The sequence below is a fragment of the Poeciliopsis prolifica genome, unplaced genomic scaffold (assembly GCF_027474105.1).
Source record: "Poeciliopsis prolifica strain line A6 unplaced genomic scaffold, Auburn_PproV2 SCAFFOLD187, whole genome shotgun sequence".
Lineage (NCBI taxonomy): Eukaryota > Metazoa > Chordata > Actinopteri > Cyprinodontiformes > Poeciliidae > Poeciliopsis > Poeciliopsis prolifica.
This window is the reverse complement of record NW_026562562.1, coordinates 82501-100000: the sequence shown is the minus strand read 5'-3', so window position 1 is coordinate 100000 and position 17500 is coordinate 82501. Positions and strand designations below refer to the sequence as shown.

At 49.3% G+C, this 17500-nt stretch overlaps 1 protein-coding gene across 1 annotated transcript in view; it reads right to left on the bottom strand.

The window, feature by feature from the left end:
- LOC129356698 (dystroglycan 1-like) overlaps nucleotides 1–14017 on the bottom strand; it is a 27761-nt gene extending 13744 nt beyond the window's left edge. Inside the window, 1 exon segment of the mRNA XM_055026262.1 lies at nucleotides 13639–14017. The gene's annotated coding sequence lies outside the window, so the exon portion shown is untranslated.
- Nucleotides 14018–17500: the final 3483 nt, after the last annotated feature.

Below are 17500 nucleotides of genomic sequence, written 5' to 3'. Positions count from 1 at the left end.
AATGTTATAAAATAAGTTCCAACAGAACACATCAGCCTCACTGACATCTGATAAAACAGACGCTAACAGATGCTAACAGACATCAACAGATGCTAACAGATGCTAACAGACGCTAACAGATGCTGACAGATGCTAACAGATGCTAACAGACACCAACAGACGCTAACAGATGCTGACAGATGCTAACAGACACCAACAGACGCTAATGATATGGTGGAGATATGTTTGTTTCTTCTGAATGTGAATGAATCAGGGATGTATTTTCTATTGTTAAATCATTGTTATCATTAGCTTTAGCCTGTGACTAGCCAGTCACCAAACTGGTCCCAGTTTGACCAGCAGACTGAATCCCTGTCTGTCTCTGTGTTGCCTGTATAATATAATTCTTTTGTAATGCATTGTGCACTTTTTTCTTTCACTTTTTGTGTATTTTAAGTGAAATATCTCAATATGAACTATTAGGGTATTAAGAGAATTTATGAGGAAAATTGAAAATAATTTAGTCTGTTAGATTTTGTTCACACTGCTGTCTATAGAACAGCTGACATATTACATATTACACAAAACAGTACAAATATGTAGCTAAAGTTTGACAACTATCATCAAAGTTTGTTTTTACACTAAAATGCATAAAACCTGAAATGAAGTCATGTTTTTTGTTCATATCTTCAAATAGATGCACATTGGATTATGAAATTGTGTTAATATGTTTGTGAGTCCATCACTGTAGAGGTGTGAAGCCACTTTCAATATGGCCGACGCGAGAGCGCATCGCAACAACGATCACTTCCGGCTCAAAAGCACCGTCGTCCAATCAGCGATCTCTCAGGACTCCAACTGGGACACTCTTTCCGTTTTCATAATGTTGTGGTGTTGTTGTCATTTACAGTTGTGCTACATTAATATTAAAGTGGTTTACAGCTCAGGGCCACCGTACAGCAGAGAAACAGAACCGATCAAACAAAACAGAACCGATCAAACAAAACAGAACCGATCAAACAAAACAGAAATGTATCAATCTCGAGATTAACTGAAGATAATGAGAAGTGTAAAAAAGGTCAACTCTTCCCGTGGTCCAGTTCTCACCAGCAGAACCAAGACTGCAGCGGCTCCAGCAATGACAAACTTCTGAACCCAGCGGGTTTTGACCAGAACCAGCCGGTTCTGCTGGTCTCTCTGGTTCGACCTTTTAGGAGTTATTGTATGTGGGGTTTGTGAGTTTAATGTGAAAGAGGCTCTGCTCTATTTTTAAACGCCAACTGTGATGCGGCCGGTCAGCGGTGCTTGGACTGGGCCACAGGGAGCGGGTCGGGTTCAGAACACTATGTGAAAACTGCTGAGTGGATCTAAAGATAGAAAGCTGCAGATGCATTTCCTATTTGGTGTGAATGACAAGGCAGCTGCTCCCTGGCGCCGCATCAGAGCGCGACTCAGACGGCGTCCGCATCCCGACCCAAATAATAATTACGGCCGTGTGACCCGTCCAGAAATACTGGAGCAGCAGCAAAGAGACGGAAACACGCAGATCAACGTCCGAGAGCAGAATCCAGGTTCTGGACAGGAAAAACCTCAGAGGCCCTAAAATACTGCAGAACAAAACTAAATCACACAAACAAGGGAAAGTCTGCAGTCATCAAGACCCAACCCGGTTTGGGTTTTAGTTCCTCCTTCAGAAAATCCGAAACGGCTCAGCGTGTCAGAACTGAACCTGGAAGAAAGTTTCAATCTCAGCAAGAGGTTCTGATTCTGATGGGCTTGTGGAGATGAGAACCCGGGCTGAAACTGAGCCCATTTCAGACAAACTGGATCCAGAAGGTGTGAAAGTTCCTGTCTGGACCTGAACCGGAGTGTCAGCTGGAATTTCCCCCAGCAGCCAATGAGACGCAGCAGAACCAGCCAGGAGCCAATAATAGTGACAGATTCCCACCTGGGGCCCATCAGACGGAGAGACGCCTGGCAGAACCGGGTCGGTTCTGTAGTAATGGACCGCTGGCCGCCAGCGACGCGTTTCCTCTGGAGGGAAGCAGGATTACACCGTTTACCTGCACAATGAGATTTAGGTGTTCAGCCCTCAGATTAGACTCGGTGTTGGTGTTCGGGGTAAACAGATTACTGCTGCTCTTGGAGGGAAGAAGTCCGGATTGTTCCGAGTCTTTGTGCCGGTTCCGACCTCGTTATCAGCTGTGACCTCTGAGCGAACGATCTACGCTGCCTCCAAAAATCCTTCAACTGAATTCAGATTAATCTGCTCCCGCTCTTAATTACTCTCTGTAATTAGCTCGGCTGCAGTTGGATCGGGACGGAGCGATGCGCCGCCAGAAAGGCAATCAATCACCGGGCAATCCACCGTCTAGTCCAAGGCCGAGCCGGCGCTAGCTGCCGCTGCGCTGGGCCATATGTGTGAACATAAGGTGGCAGGCAGAGCCAGCGCCATGCAACACTGAAACTCTTCCAATGAATTAAAAAGCATGTTGAGCGGAGGAGGAACTCCAACTGGGCCGCGTTTCTAAAGACAGGATGATGCAGAACATTTAAACCCGGTTCCAGATGAAAGCAGCAATGAGTCAGAGCAGCAAAGTAGTAGGTCAAATATGGAGGAACCCAGGATTTACTGGACTTTACAGGACAAAACATGGAGATGCATAAAAAGAGGCGATTAAAGGAAAACAGATCAATATTTATAGAAATGATTCCTGAATCACAACAACGATTTCTCCAAAACTGAAACTCATTTTTGATATTGATGTTATTGACAGTGTTTATTTAAATCTGATCATAGAGACGATTTTCCCCAATCAGAAAGAACTGATGACAGGACCGAGGCGGCTGCATCATGCTGTGGGGCTGTTAGTGGAGCAGCATTCGCCACAGAGACGTCCGTGATCAGAACCCCGGCTGAGGAACGGGAGGGAACCGCCGCGACGTCGGATCCCGATCCGGACCGTCGGACTCTCCAGACGCGTTTATAGGAAGACAACGGCAGAATGACGATTTGGAGAAAAACTGGGTGAGAAAACTGACCTGAAAATGGTTTTCCAAAAAACAGACTTCCTGACAGCTTTCAGCTGGAAACTAGAAACTTCATGGGATCTGGAGTTGGGATGAGTTCTGATCCGAGTCACTTCAACAGAACCTTCAGAAACAACAACATCTGACCGAACATCTGCAGACGTTTCCGGCCGCCCCCCGGCCGCCCCCCGGCCGCTCCCCGGCCGCTCGCTGGGAGCAGGGCGAGTCAGGAACGTCAGCACAGCAGGAACTCCAGAGGTGACCCTCTGTTGGGCCACTCCTCGATGAAAACACGAAACCCGGCGGGGGCGGCGCGGCGCCGTCACATCGGTGACAGGAAGCAGGACAGAGGGGAGCGGCGACCTCTGACCTCCCGGCTTCCATCAACACGGAGCGGGACGGATTACAGCTCCGGACTACACAAGCAGACGACCTGCAGCGCCTGGAACGCCTCGTCTCCACAAAAGATCTCATCTGTGGAACCATCCAGAGGAAAACGGGCCCCACCGAGCGCCAAACATCCGGACGGAACCGGCAGGAACCGGGACATCGGGCCCACTAACCTGACCTTCACCGACGCCCCGGCATGCAGCGATCTGAAAACATCGTCGGATGGACTGAGGAGCCCTGGCCCCTCGGGCCCCTGGGGCTCAGCAGCTTCTCCTAAATGAGGATTTAATTTGAGGAGAGGCCCTGAACAAATAAACAGCTGTAAGGAAAGCAGCAGCAGGGAATCATGGGAATTATGGTTCTACTGCAAACACAGCCAAACATGCGTCCACTTTGATCAGAGCTTTTCGGTGTGTGTGTGTGTGTGTGTGTGTGTGTGTGTGTGTGTGTGTGTGTGTGTGTGTGTGTGTGTGTGTGTGTGTGTGTGTGTGTGTGTGTGTGTGTGTGAGAGAGAGAGAGGATGCTAACAGCTCATGAGGGGAAATGTTGAGAATCTTTTCATTATAACGATGCAACTGCTGCAGGGAATGAAACATGAAGGCGTCTCGCAGGGAGGGCCGAGACATAATTACTGCTGAAGAACCTCTGATTACATTCTGAGCTTCATCTGCAGACCCAGCTGACAGCACAACGTCCAACTGCTCATCTGACACGATACCGAACCTCCAAAACAAGAACCAAGCCGCGAGTCAACCAGTCTGCAGGCGTGGGTCACCCAGAGGCTGCTGGGAAATCCTGGAAACTAACAGTCCTGTCATAAAACCGTGAAGCAGCAGCATTCAGCCCGCTTTCACCCGACTCCAGTCCATCTGTCTAGAAAATCCGGCCCGGTTGGTCAGGTGTGAACGCTAATCGACCTCTGACCTCTGGTCCTCCAAACCTCGGTCTGGTTCAGTTTGAATGTGAACGCCAAGCGGACCAGAGAGCGCTCCAAAGCAGGAAGTGGACTACAGAGCAGAGCATTCTGGGTAAATCCAACAAAGCTAAACATGCTAGCCTAGCGCTAGCAGCAGAAATGGCTCCTGGTCTTCAGCCAAAGACTAAAGAGAAATTCTCCATCTTGTTTCATCTGGTGAAACAGGAAGTTGCTCTCAGCGTCTTCAGAGGTTTTAGTGTCGTTTCCTGCAGTGGTTGTTGGTGCAGCGCCCCCACAGGCCAGGAGGGGAACAGGCTGGTTGGACTCAGAACCACAGCAGCTGGAGGTGGAGCAGATGTTCTGGTTCCAGTAGAACCGGGTCGACCCGACTGAAGGAGGAAAACAGCCTGAGAATCTGCTGCCCCTCCCCTACCTGCTGCTGGATGTTAGATAAAAAGATTTCTTAAAGTAGAGATCATTACTAAGCTGTACAGAATGTGCAACTGAATGACTGAAGCATTTGGTGTAAAACCAGCAGAAGGTTTTTACCGTCGGGGGAAACAGGAAGAGTAGATGGTTCCTCCCGCTTTAAAGATTAAAGATGTTTTTAATAAATAACGACAGCGTCCAATCTGATCAATCAGATGATTCTATGACTTTGTTTGTCATGTGAAAGAAAAGATGTTTAGTTTTCTGAATCTCAACCACAAAACCAGCAAATCGAAACTAAAGTTATGAAAATGTTTAACATGTTCAGGGAGGAAAAAGCTTCAGAACCTCATCATGGGTCGGTTCTGAAACCAGAATAAAGAGGAACTGAGATGAGTTTAATGGGATTACAGCCTCATGAATATTCATCAACATTAACAACTCAAATGTTTCCCTGCAAGACGAACAAGAAAGTCAGAGTAAAAACCGGTCCGACGTCAACACGGCCGGACCAGACAGAACCTGGGCTGGAAGTCAGGACCAGAACCAGAACGCTCAACGAACCGCGGATCAAATTTAAACTGATTCAGCCTGAAGAGCTTTGGGGGAATTAAAGGCAGAAAACACAGATTTAAAGGTTCCTGGAATATTATTCTGGAACATGAAGGAGCAGCAGCTCAGCGTGTGTGTGTGTGTGTGTGTGTGTGTGTGTGTGTGTGTGTGTGTGTGTGTGTGTGTGTGTGTGTGTGTGTGTGTGTGTGTGTGTGGTCAAACCGGACCACCAGGTCAGACATGATGGACTCTGACAGCTGGCGGCAGCAGGTCACGTGTGTTTGGATGTGTGAGATCGACAGCTGACTGAAAGAGACAGCTGGACAGCAACACACACACACACACACACACACACACACACACACACACACACACACACACACACACACACACACACACACACACACACACACACACACACACACACTCTCCCAGTTTAAACTGTTCAGGTCTGTTTTTATTTTTTTCACCTTCCTGTTAGAAACCTGAACTGGGATCTTCAGTGGTTCTATTGGGAGTGTGTGTGTGTGTGTGTGTGTGTGTGTGTGTGTGTGTGTGTGTGTGTGTGTGTGTGTGTGTGTGTGTGTGTGTGTGTGTGTGTGTGATTTCACACATCGTTCATGTCCAGATTTTCCACATCTGAAAGTTTGCCAGATTTGATGTTTTGCGTGGGAATCGTTTTGTTCAGACGGCAGTGAAAACGTCGGATACGAGTCGCCTTCTCCTGCTGTGAAGCCGAGCTTCGTGAAGCGACGGCGATTGTCCCAAACGGAGCGGTCCGGCCATGTCGTACATATTGGTTTGGGTTTTGGCTGCAGCGGCTCCGCGCTCCACCAGTCAGACAGAAATATCCTCAGAGGTCAAACGCGTTTGGGTGAAACCGGGTCCGGGTTTTATTTTTCTCTGTGACTCATTCAGACAGAGGAGGTGTGGGAGGGAGCCTCCAACCGGCCGACCCGTTTTAGAACCACAACTTTGACTCACTGGCACAGATTCATCCGCACAACGTCTCACCATCATCCTCCTAATATTCAGCTCATCTCACACAGATGCTGCAAAATCCTGATGTTTAAAAATATTGTTGTTAAACACCAAATGCATCAACCAGCTGACAGAACCAGGAAGGAAACGACGCATCGGGTTTGAAGTTCATGTAATGACATGGAAATGTTAATGAGTTAGGGCTCAATTTTAAATCAACTCAAACAAACAGAGCAAATAATTAATGGTTGTTGTAAAACCAAAGGGATTTTTCTGTCCTCTACTGACACATGCAGAGAGGACAAAATGCTAATCAATAACCAATACGATACCAATAACCTGACCAGCCAGGAGAAACTGGTCCGATCTGGGTCCGCTGCCAGAAACCCCGACATGCACCAACTCTGGAACGCTGTGTCTCCTAACGGATGTGTGTGTGTGTGTGTGTGTGTGTGTGTGTGTGTGTGTGTGTGTGTGTGTGTGTGATAGGCATCTCTTCCCATCCTCCCTGCTGATGCAGGTCATCAATTCTCATCTCACCTGCAGCGAGAAATATTAGAGCAGAACCAACCAATCAGCTGCAGACACACCTTCAGCAGGGATCTGCTGTGTCACACACACACACACACACACACACACACACACACAGTTTCTCTGTTCCTCCGTCCAGACTGGGACAGGTACATCCAGGACCCGGCTGGTCAGTAAATCTTTCCGATCTGACCTCTGACCTGAGGACAGTAATTGTGTTCCTCACCATTTATTAATGAAGCAGAACCACTGAGTGCTTAGAGGAAGGTGTTGTGTTTCCCATGTCCTGCATGTTTCCAGCTGGTTTCAATTGATCACTTATTAATAGTTAAACTGCAATCAATTGAACATTAAAGCAGGGAAACTAAAACCTGTAGGCCAGTGTGTCTGTTTCCACTGGGAGAACCCACGGAGCGCTTCAAAAAAATTTTCATCATAAGTTATAGAATCAGAAATAATCTGTCCACATCTAACCAGCAAGTTATTGTCCAATTAATCCATTAATTATCAGGATAAATGATTAGTGTAGCTTTAACTAATAGTCAATAGTTCAAACACCAAATACAGCTCAATATTCATTCAACTGTCCCCAGCGATACAACAGTAGCTAACCACTACAATCCTCTACATCTGCAGCCAGTCAGCAGTACAGGAAACGAACAACGCATTTCTATTGGCTGCTTGCAAACAGCAGCCAATAGCGTGTCAGGGAGCAACGCGCAGCCATTTCTGCTTCAAGCTTCAGTTTCTTTCAGACTTTAGATTTGAGCTATGAACACAAGCAGGAGTAATAAAAAAAGAATCTGGAAATCCTGAAAAAGAACAGGTAGAGCTCAACTTTATGTATGGCTTTAGAGTTGACCTTTGACCCCTCACAGTGCTGGCAGAGATCCAAACACCTCATCAACATCCAGGTGGAGCTGAACAACAAAACCTGTGGTTTGCCAGCTCCATCTTGAACCAACATGGCCGCCGTTTGCCAGCTCCATCTTGAACCAACATGGCCGCCGTTTGCCAGCTCCATCTTGAACCGCCATGCCCGCCGTTTGCCAGCTCCATCTTGAATCAACATGGCCGCCGTTTGCCAGCTCCATCTTGAACCAACATGGCCGCCGTTTGCCAGCTCCATCTTGAACCAACATGGCCGCCGTTTGCCAGCTCCATCTTGAACCAACATGGCCGCCGTTTGCCAGCTCCATCTTGAACCAACATGGCCGCCGTTTGCCAGCTCCATCTTGAACCAACATGGCCACCGTTTGCCAGCTCCATCTTGAACCAACATGGCCGCCGTTTGCCAGCTCCATCTTGAACCAACATGGCCGCCGTTTGCCAGCTCCATCTTGAACCAACATGGCCGCCGTTTGCCAGCTCCATCTTGAACCAACATGGCCGCCGTTTGCCAGCTCTCTGCTGCTGCGTCTCGATGCTCCAACAGCAGTCGTTTCCTGGGCGTTGAACCGGAAACTGGCGGCTGCAGAGATCAGGATCTCTGGCGGCTCTTTGAAGTCGTCGTTTTGCCAGCAGCGGGGATCTGGGCGTGCCGTCTGTTTGCCTTATCGCCCTGTAAAGCTGTGCTGCATGTAAACGCCCCCGCCCCGTCCTCTGGGGTCGCCCTGGGCGGACGCTCCCTCCTGCATCCATCAAGGCCTCGTTTCCTCCTCCATCTTCGCTCTCTCACTTTCTAAACCCCGTCTTCTCCCAGCAGCCTCCTGCCCAATAAATCAACTCGTCACATTCTCAGGTCCGGCTCCGGCTCGTCGCTGCCTCCTGCTACATGACTGACGGCTGAACGGGAGGGGAATAAACGTGCTGATGAACGTTTGGACGGCTGGGTTGACTAATGGGATGAATACATGACATCCTGATCCGCCTTTGCCGACGCGATTGGAGCGCAGCTTCGTGAGTGTCATGGAGCTTTTTTGGCTTTTCAACCGGAGCCGGGAGTTTCTGGAGAACTGGATGTGTTTGTTTCAGAGAACGTTCCCTCCGCTGGACGTTGGAACAACGAGAGACGAAAAGACCAGGAGAGCAAATCACCTGCTACAAGTTCATATCTGCGTTTGTAGCGAACAATGAACCTGCAGCTGGAAAACCTTCAGCATGAGAAAAGTTCAGGCTCTAAACCACTAAACCATGTCACAGTGTGGAGCTGATCTGATCATTAAATGTAGATCTGATCATTAAATATAGATCTGGTCGTTAAATAGAATAATTATTCCATGTTTTTTAGGAAGTAGCATCACATGATTAACCTCAGAAGGATTTAATGTTTATTTGTGACCAACTGAAAAAATTTCTCTCTGTAGATGAAACCATAACTACAAACTGGGATGTGGTTTGAATCTGACCAGTTCTTCTGCTGAGGGACGTTCAGGGACAGTGGGAATATTGAGCTCTGCAGCACGCTGATCCTGGATGGTCAGACTGCTGCTATTTTAAAAAGCTGCTGACTCGTTCACACCTGCAGCATTGAGCAACCTGAGGCTTCCCTCCTGTCTGGGTCAACACACACACACACACACACACACACACACACACACACACACACACACACACACACACACACACACACACACTGGTGTGAAGAGGTTGACTGTTGTTTGACCGTCAGATTTAACAAGTCGGCTCCTCTCAGCTCTCATTTCCTCAGCCAACTGTGTTTGTTTCCCACCTAAGCTTCAGTGGCTCCCAAGTCAACGCACGCGCACACACACACGCACACACACACGCACGCACGCGCACACACACACACATGCGCACACGCACGCACACACACACACATGAAACACACACGCACAGTGTTATTTAAAATGGCTGCACACTGACTGAAGATCTGTTCTGGTTCTGCAGATTTGTTGGTAGAAACTATTTTCTGCTCCACATCATCAGAACAGGTTTTGCTGAAAATACAGAAGATCCGATTTGTGGATCATATGAGATGTTTTGAAGAACCGGACCTTCCAGTGAATTGATTATTTTCCAGTGAATTGATTATTTTCCAGTGAATTGATTATTTTCAATGCTATAAATTTAAGCCTGGTTTTAGGATCTTGGGGTTTATTCTTCATCCAACAGGATGGAGGTTCCGGTTCTGGTTCTGGTTCTGGTTCTGCACCTGAGCAACAGAGTGGCATTGCAGGCAGGTCTCCTAAGCTGCAGCTCCTCCTCTCTGCTTGGGGTTGTTTGGATTCCTTCACAGCGGACCGAGCAACGCTCCCCGCATGTGGCTCCGTCTCCCCAGCAACCAGAGCAGGCGGACGCCGCGTCTCAGCCGGACATCATGGCGGACATCATGGCGGACATCATGGCGGACATCATCCTGGAGACGGTTTACCGCTTCATTGTCATGGAGATCCCAGAAAAATCTCTCTGCGATTAACCGACACCAGGTCCTGGCGGAACCAGAACCAGCGTCCCGTCCTGCTGGGTCCGGCCCGGCTGGGTCCGGCCCGGCTGGGTCTACCGCTCCTGGCGGGCAGAGGGAACGCCGTCATGGCCGACCAGCTGACCGTCTGGCTTGGTGTCCAGAAAGCTAAGCAGCCTCAGCAAATGGCTAATAAAGCAGCCAGTGATCAGCAGTTAATGTCCCTGAACTAATTACCGGCCGACACCGACCCGTCCGCCGCCAGGCCCACAAGGAAAACTTCAGCTCTTCTGCCTGAAAGCATCGCCAAACATTTTCATTTGGTTTAATCTGGAGGAGCTTCTGGTTCTGACGGACTTCCTGTTTCCGCTACGCCTGCAGTAAAGTTAAAAAAATTAACTTCACTGAAAATGGTTTTGCTGAAACGGTTTATCTGCAGAGTTTTAGTTTCCAAACGATTTCAGCAGAAGATTTATTGGTTCCTTCCTGATTCAATACTTTTACAGGTGCAGTCAAGCCCCGCCTGCTGCATTTGATTCAGTTCTGCGTTTCCCAGGATGTTTGTGCTGCGTTTCTGCCAGTGGGCCGTTAAAGAATGCTAACAGCTATTAGCAGCTGTGGAGGGAGCTGGCAAGCGACAGAAAGAAGAGCCACCAAGAAAGAGACGAAACGTGGCAGTGTGGGATCATTTTAGAGGAACCAGGACAGAGGAGCAGCCGAGTGCTGCAGATGGAGCTGGTTTCAGATTAACTCGTCATTGATGATGCATCGCCTCAGCAAAAACATCCACCACATGCAGCGACCGCTAACAGCTAACAGTCTGTTCCCAAAACACTCTAAACTTTTATCTGTGGCTGTCAGAGAGTCCGCTGAGGAGATTTGAACAAGGAAATACGTTCTGGATAATGTTGGACGTATTTTCTGATGAATAACAATATTCAGGTGAAAAAATTGTTTAAAATAGTTTTTCACACTTCAGACTTGAGACAAAGTGACCAGGACAACATTTACCTGATTAACTGTCAGAATAATCGATAGATTTCTAAAATAATCATTTGCAGCAGCCCGCCTGAGAGACTCTGGAGAAGATGCTGTTTGGGAAGCTGAAATATCTCAGCGCTATGCTAGCTGACACGCTATTGGCTGGTCAGGAGCTCCATTCATTTCCTGGCTCCTGATTGGCTGAGGACTGCAGCTTCTGTGGTTTCCATGGTTTCCACTCTGCATGTTAGCTACTAAAATAGACAGAGTTGTTGATGGGGGTGCTCAGGTACTCGCTCAGGTAGTGACCTTTGACCTCTACTAACACATCCAGTCCCCTCCAGCTAATATCTACAGGCGTCCAAGCAGTTCTCTGCATATTGAGACAAATTTGATAAATTGTGAAGTTCCAGTGACATGATATAAGCCTGTTCGGTTTGGATCCGTCCAGAACCCGCCCTGTCTGTTGGGATCAACCGATCGTCTCCCCGCTCCAGGATCCGCTTTGCACAGATCCAGAACCGAGGAAAGCTGATCCGGTTCATGATCAGCTGTGATCCAACTGGTGTTAGCAATACGACGGGATGTTCTGATCCGATCCGTCAGAGGAGAAAACAGAACCAATAGAGAGCAGATCCAGGATCAGCCGATGGAGGAGAAACCGACCAGCAGGAGGAAGGAGCTGAGGAGCCCAGGTTCTGCTGCATCCGGATCCGAGATCTCAGCACTGTTCAGTCAGTACTGAGACTGTTTCACACACACACACACACACACACATAGAGAAACACACACAGACACACACACACACACACACACACACACACACACACACACACACACACACACATAGAGAAACACACACAGACACACACACACACACACACACACATAGTGAAACACACACACACACACACACACAGAGAAACACACACACATAGTGAAACACACACACACACACACACACACACACACAAACACACATAGTGAACACACACACACACACACACACACACACACAAACACACATAGTGAAACACACACACACACACACACACACACAGAGAAACACACATAGAGAAACACACAGAACACACACACACACACACACAGAGAAACACACACACACACACAGAGAAACACACACAGAGAAACACACATAGAGAAACACACAGACACACACACACACACACACACACAGAGAAACACACACACACACACACACAGAGAAACACACACACAGAGAAACACACACACACACATAGAGAAACACACACACAGAGAAACACACACACAGAAATACACACACACACACACACAGAAAAACACACACATAGAGAAACACACACACACACAGAGAAACACACACACAGAAATACACACACACACACACAGAGAAACACACACATAGAGAAACACACACACAGAGAAACACACACACAGAAATACACACACACACACATAAAGAAACACACATAGAGAAACACACACAGACACACACACACACACAGAGAAACACACACACACAGACACACACACACACACAGAGAAACACACACACAGACACACACACACACATAGAGAAACACACACACACACAGAGCAGCAGGTCAGTGATTTACGTCACTGTGTCTCCAAACAGAACCGATTGTGATGAACTGAAAAGTATTGATTGGGTTCCCAACAGAGGCGAAGTGGAGTTTCTTCCTCAGAGGCCCTCAGGGGCCCATCCTCTGAGACTGGCTCCCGTCTCATTACTTCAGGACATGACTTTCAGCTGACAGTCAAGAGGTCAAACCCAAAGGTCAGCAGCTGAAGCCTCCCTGGGACGTTCAGGCCCTGCTGGGTTCATCAGGACCGAACCGGCTGGACTTCCACATGTCCGGGTGTCCCTGAAGGCAGCAGGAGTCGTGTGGACCCTCTGTGTCCTCGCTGTCAAACGTCTCCATGGCAAAGTCAACGTGAGGGGAATCAGGAGGAGGCGCGCGCCCTCCCGGTGTGCCCCGGCGCGCGCACGCGCCCCTTACCGGCCCGTTAGCGCTCGCGCCGGGTTCGTGACCGACAGAAAATGGAGCGAGGACCAGTGAGGTCACCGAGCCCCGCAGGCTGCGGGAGCTCCGGGTCTGCTGCCTTCAGGAGCCCAAAATAACTCCGGAAATCTCAGCGCGGCGGGCCCGGGCGGCGCGGTCCCTCCCGCATCTATCACGCACCTGTTCGGCGTGGAAGCTCGTGACCGCCCGGATAATGTCACGGACAAGAGCCCCTCCGAAACCCAAAACCAAAAACCTTTTCCCGAAGCCGGAGCGAGTCTCCGCGGAGCCGCGGGGCTCAGCAGGCGCTCTGCCCGCACTCCGGGCTCCGTCTGGCGGCGGCGGCGGCTCCGGGAGCCGCCGCCGCCGCTCTTCCTCAGGCAGCGCAGGAAGAACAGCTGAGAAAAACAAGGGGGGAAACAAGGAAGCGAGGAAGGGAGGAAGGAAGGGAGACTGACCGTGAAATTCCTCCCCGGTTAAGCCGTCCTGTCGCCGCGGTGGCGGCGCTCCGTGTGCGGCTCCTCCCGCTGCCCGCAGCTCCGGTCCGGTCCGGTCCGGCGGACAGATATAGCTCTGTGCTCGGTGTCAGGTCTCTCGGTCCCTCCTCCCGACAGGCTGCTCCAAAGTTAGCAGCAGCTCCTCAATCAATCCAGAGGCTCCGAACCAGCACCGGGACCAGAACGCGAACAAAGCAGCGCAATCTTCCTCCGGAACCAGAGGGTCGGGATCAGCTGGATGTTCCGAATCTCATGAAAAACGGCGGAAGGACAGCCGAGAGCTCAGCCGCGTCCACGGCAGCCAGAGTCCCGATCCCCGCGGAGATCCACGCAAATGTCCGCTGCTCTCCACCCGGAGGAGGAAGAGGAGGAGGAGAGAGCCCAGCTTTCCTCACTGACTCCTCCCACAGCCTGCTGCCTCCTCCTCCTCTCCAGCCCCTCAATGTGTTCTGGTTCTCCTCTGGACGGTTCCGAACCCTCCTGCAGAACCCGCCTGGTTCCGACATCCCAGTTAGAAAGCGGGTTTTTCTGAGAATGTGCCAGAACTTTTTAGCTCCTCCCACTGCCTCATCTTCAGACCTGCAGCAGTTTCATACTTCATGCCATTTTAGCAGCGCTTCAAATAAACTTAATTGGATATAAAACCTCTGCTAATGAATTCATAAAATCAGCTTTTATGATCTGCTTCAGCAGCAGTTTTTAAGGCCGAGCACCGGACCAGAACCTCGCTCTGCCACAAAGTTCCCATTCAGCAGCTCAGGTTCTCCCTCATCATCAGGTGATGAAGAAATCCCACCTTACATGGAGTTAAAGAACGATTCATCATCAAAAGCCTGTCAGGAAGAACTGAAGGAGAAAACTGCATGAGGATGAAAACTCACGGTCCAGATCCGGTTCTGCTTCCTTTCTTTTCTGTCTTTGGTACAAACCATTTCTTCTGCTAGCCCTAGACGAGCATGCCTGTTTTGGTTACCCAGAATGCCCTGCGCTGTAATCCACTTCCTGGTTCTGAATGCGAATTCAAACTCTGGTCCTTCAAACCTCGGTCCGGTTCTGTTTCAATCTGAACGCCAAGCGGACCAGATAGCGCTCCAAAGCAGGAAGTGGACTACAGTAGGGCATTCTGGGTAAATCCAACCTAAGCTAACATGCTAGCCTAGCGCTAGCAGCAGAAATGGCTCCTGGTCTTCAGCCAAAGACTAAAGAGAAATCACTAAACTCTGAAGCCTCCATCTTGTTTCATCTGGTGAAACAGGAAGTTTGCTCTCAGTGTCTTCAGAGGTTTTAGTGTCGTTTCCTTCAGTGGTTGTTGGTGCAGCGCCCCCACAGGCCAGGAGGGGAACAGGCTGGTTGGACTCAGAACCACTGCAGCTGGAGGTTCTGTTCCAGATGTTCTGGTTCCAGTAGAACCGGGTCGACTGGACTACCAGGAGGTAAGCTTCTCTGATGGATCATGTTTCACGTTTTCACTCAGTATTTCTGGATTTTGGTTTATTCTTCATACATTAAAAGATGATGAGATTTGAAGGCTGTGCTGCCTTCACATGTCAGTATTTAATAGGTTAAAGGTCATCAGGAACCTGCTGACATGCAGGCTCTTCCCATCAGCTCAGAGTCGTGTGGTGAGTCTGTTCATCCGGATCCATTCATCCGGATCAGTTCATCCGGATCAGTTCATCCGGATCAGTTCAGGAATCTGTTCGCTGCAAGATTTCTACACAAAATTCATAAAAACCAGAGAATCAGCCAACACGCTGCTGACTGCCCAAGGCTTCAGGGAGAAACTCCAGACTCCGTGTTGGGAGTCTGCTTGGAGCGTTATCCTCCACAGGTTCTGGTTCTGGTTCCATATTCCTCTCCTGCTCTCTTGATTAGAAACTGACTGTAAACCTGAGCATTGCTGCAAACGTCTGCAGGCGGAGCGTGAGCTTCAGCAGCAGAAATGCGGCTGATGGATGTGTCCTGAAGGGAAGGTCCGGAATTCTCTAATAGATTTCCAACAAAGCGCTCCGAGTCGTTTTCTCCATTCCCCGCCTAAATGTCACCCGACCGAGACTTTTCAGAAAGTGTCTGAGGAAGTCAGAGGTCTGGAGCAGAACTTTTGATTCCAACAGAAACGGCTTAATTCCAGTTAATCTCTGGAGTGATGAGGACGGTTCTGGTTCTGATGGTATCTCCGTATCCGTGTCGCGTCGTCTGGATTATTGGAATGATGGGATCATCACCAGAGAGAAGAGGAGGAACTGTTTCGTTGGATTCAGCTTTAATTTCTCTCCTCAAGCAAATAGTGGAGATTCTGGGAGCGTTCAATAAGAGATGAAGAGAGAGGTCCGTCTGCAGCCAGAGGAGACAAACGGCCGGGTTTAAAACGTCCTGCCGGCTCTCAGCTGCAGCTGAACCGGAATAAAACAGCAGCGACATTCAGTTTGTGAACTCAGCATCAATGTCATCATTCCCAGTTCTTCCAGAAAGGAGAGCTGATCTGACATTCAACTAGGTGAACTCAACCAAACAAATCAGAATTTTTTTTCCCAAATGTGACTGACTCAACTTTCCTCTGCAGTCCCTGCGCTCCAATTCAGATCTTTTATCTCCTAAAAATCAGATCTATGCCACTTCCTGAAGTGGATCTGCACCGGCGGTTCTCAAACCGTCAGCAGTCTGAACCATCATGTCGCATTTTGTCAACTTTTTCAAAAGAGCCTCCAGAGATCCTGGAGGTAGTTCCCATTCACTGGCAGCCAAACAGCCCACAGCATGCTGCCACCACCACCATGCTCTACAGTTGGACACTTTTGGTTTCCTGGATTTCCTTCCACCTGAGCTGCAGCTCGGGTCAGATGGTTAAAGCTGGACACAGCTGGCTGTTGCAGCAGGATAATGATCCCAGATGGATGAAGCATGCTGTCATTTTATTTTAATGAAGCCATGAAGACCTTCAGGGTCTCACAGCAGAACAAGAACTCAGTCAGATCGCTGCTGGAGCCTCATACTGACCACATAAAACCCGGCGCTGAGGTGCAGCCTGCTAACTAAACATTAGTGTGTGAATAAATGCGAGTCTGTTTGTGTAAGTTTGACTGAAAACTTAAAGCTGTTTGTTGCAGATAAAGTTACCCTGACAGGAGCAGGCAGCAGGGAGCCAGCAGCAACTGAAGTCAGTGTTGCATTAAACTAACAGCTGCAGACAAACACACAGAGCGGAGGGAGAATCTCCCAGAGTCTCTGCACCGATGCAGGGAATGCACCAGGCAAGGCTCGTCCAGCTGACCGTGTCTAATGCAAAGCGGCAACCGCCCCCCCAATCAAGATCCCCTCATTGTTGAGAACGTGCTGCTAATGCGGCTTATTGTGCTTTAATTACCCGCGGCGCGGTGCGGCCTGGGAGACGGCCTGCGCCCGCAAACGTGTCATAAGCAGGTAAACAGAGAGCAGCAGCTGTTAGGAACAAACTCTGGAGCTGCTCACACCTTTACAGACAGCAGGTAAATTGATTATCGAACCGCCGACATTCAGAGCGCGTCGGGTTATTTGATGAGCGTGATGGAAAAACTTCACTCTGAACTCCATCAATCCAACACAACGATGAACGGCCGGCTGCCGCAGCACGGCGTCTGATGGGCCGGAACCGGCGGCACAGCCCGCCTCTCTGAGCTCAGACAGAAATATCTGAGACATCAGCCATCTGAGCGTGAGCGCGTGCGTGTGTGTGTGTTTCCTGCCAGAGGAGGGTACAGAATGTGGGTTAGGGTGTTGCCCTCCTCATTAATATTTCATCTCAGCTGTGGCAGAAAGAAATGGGGCAAAGAAACACACACACACA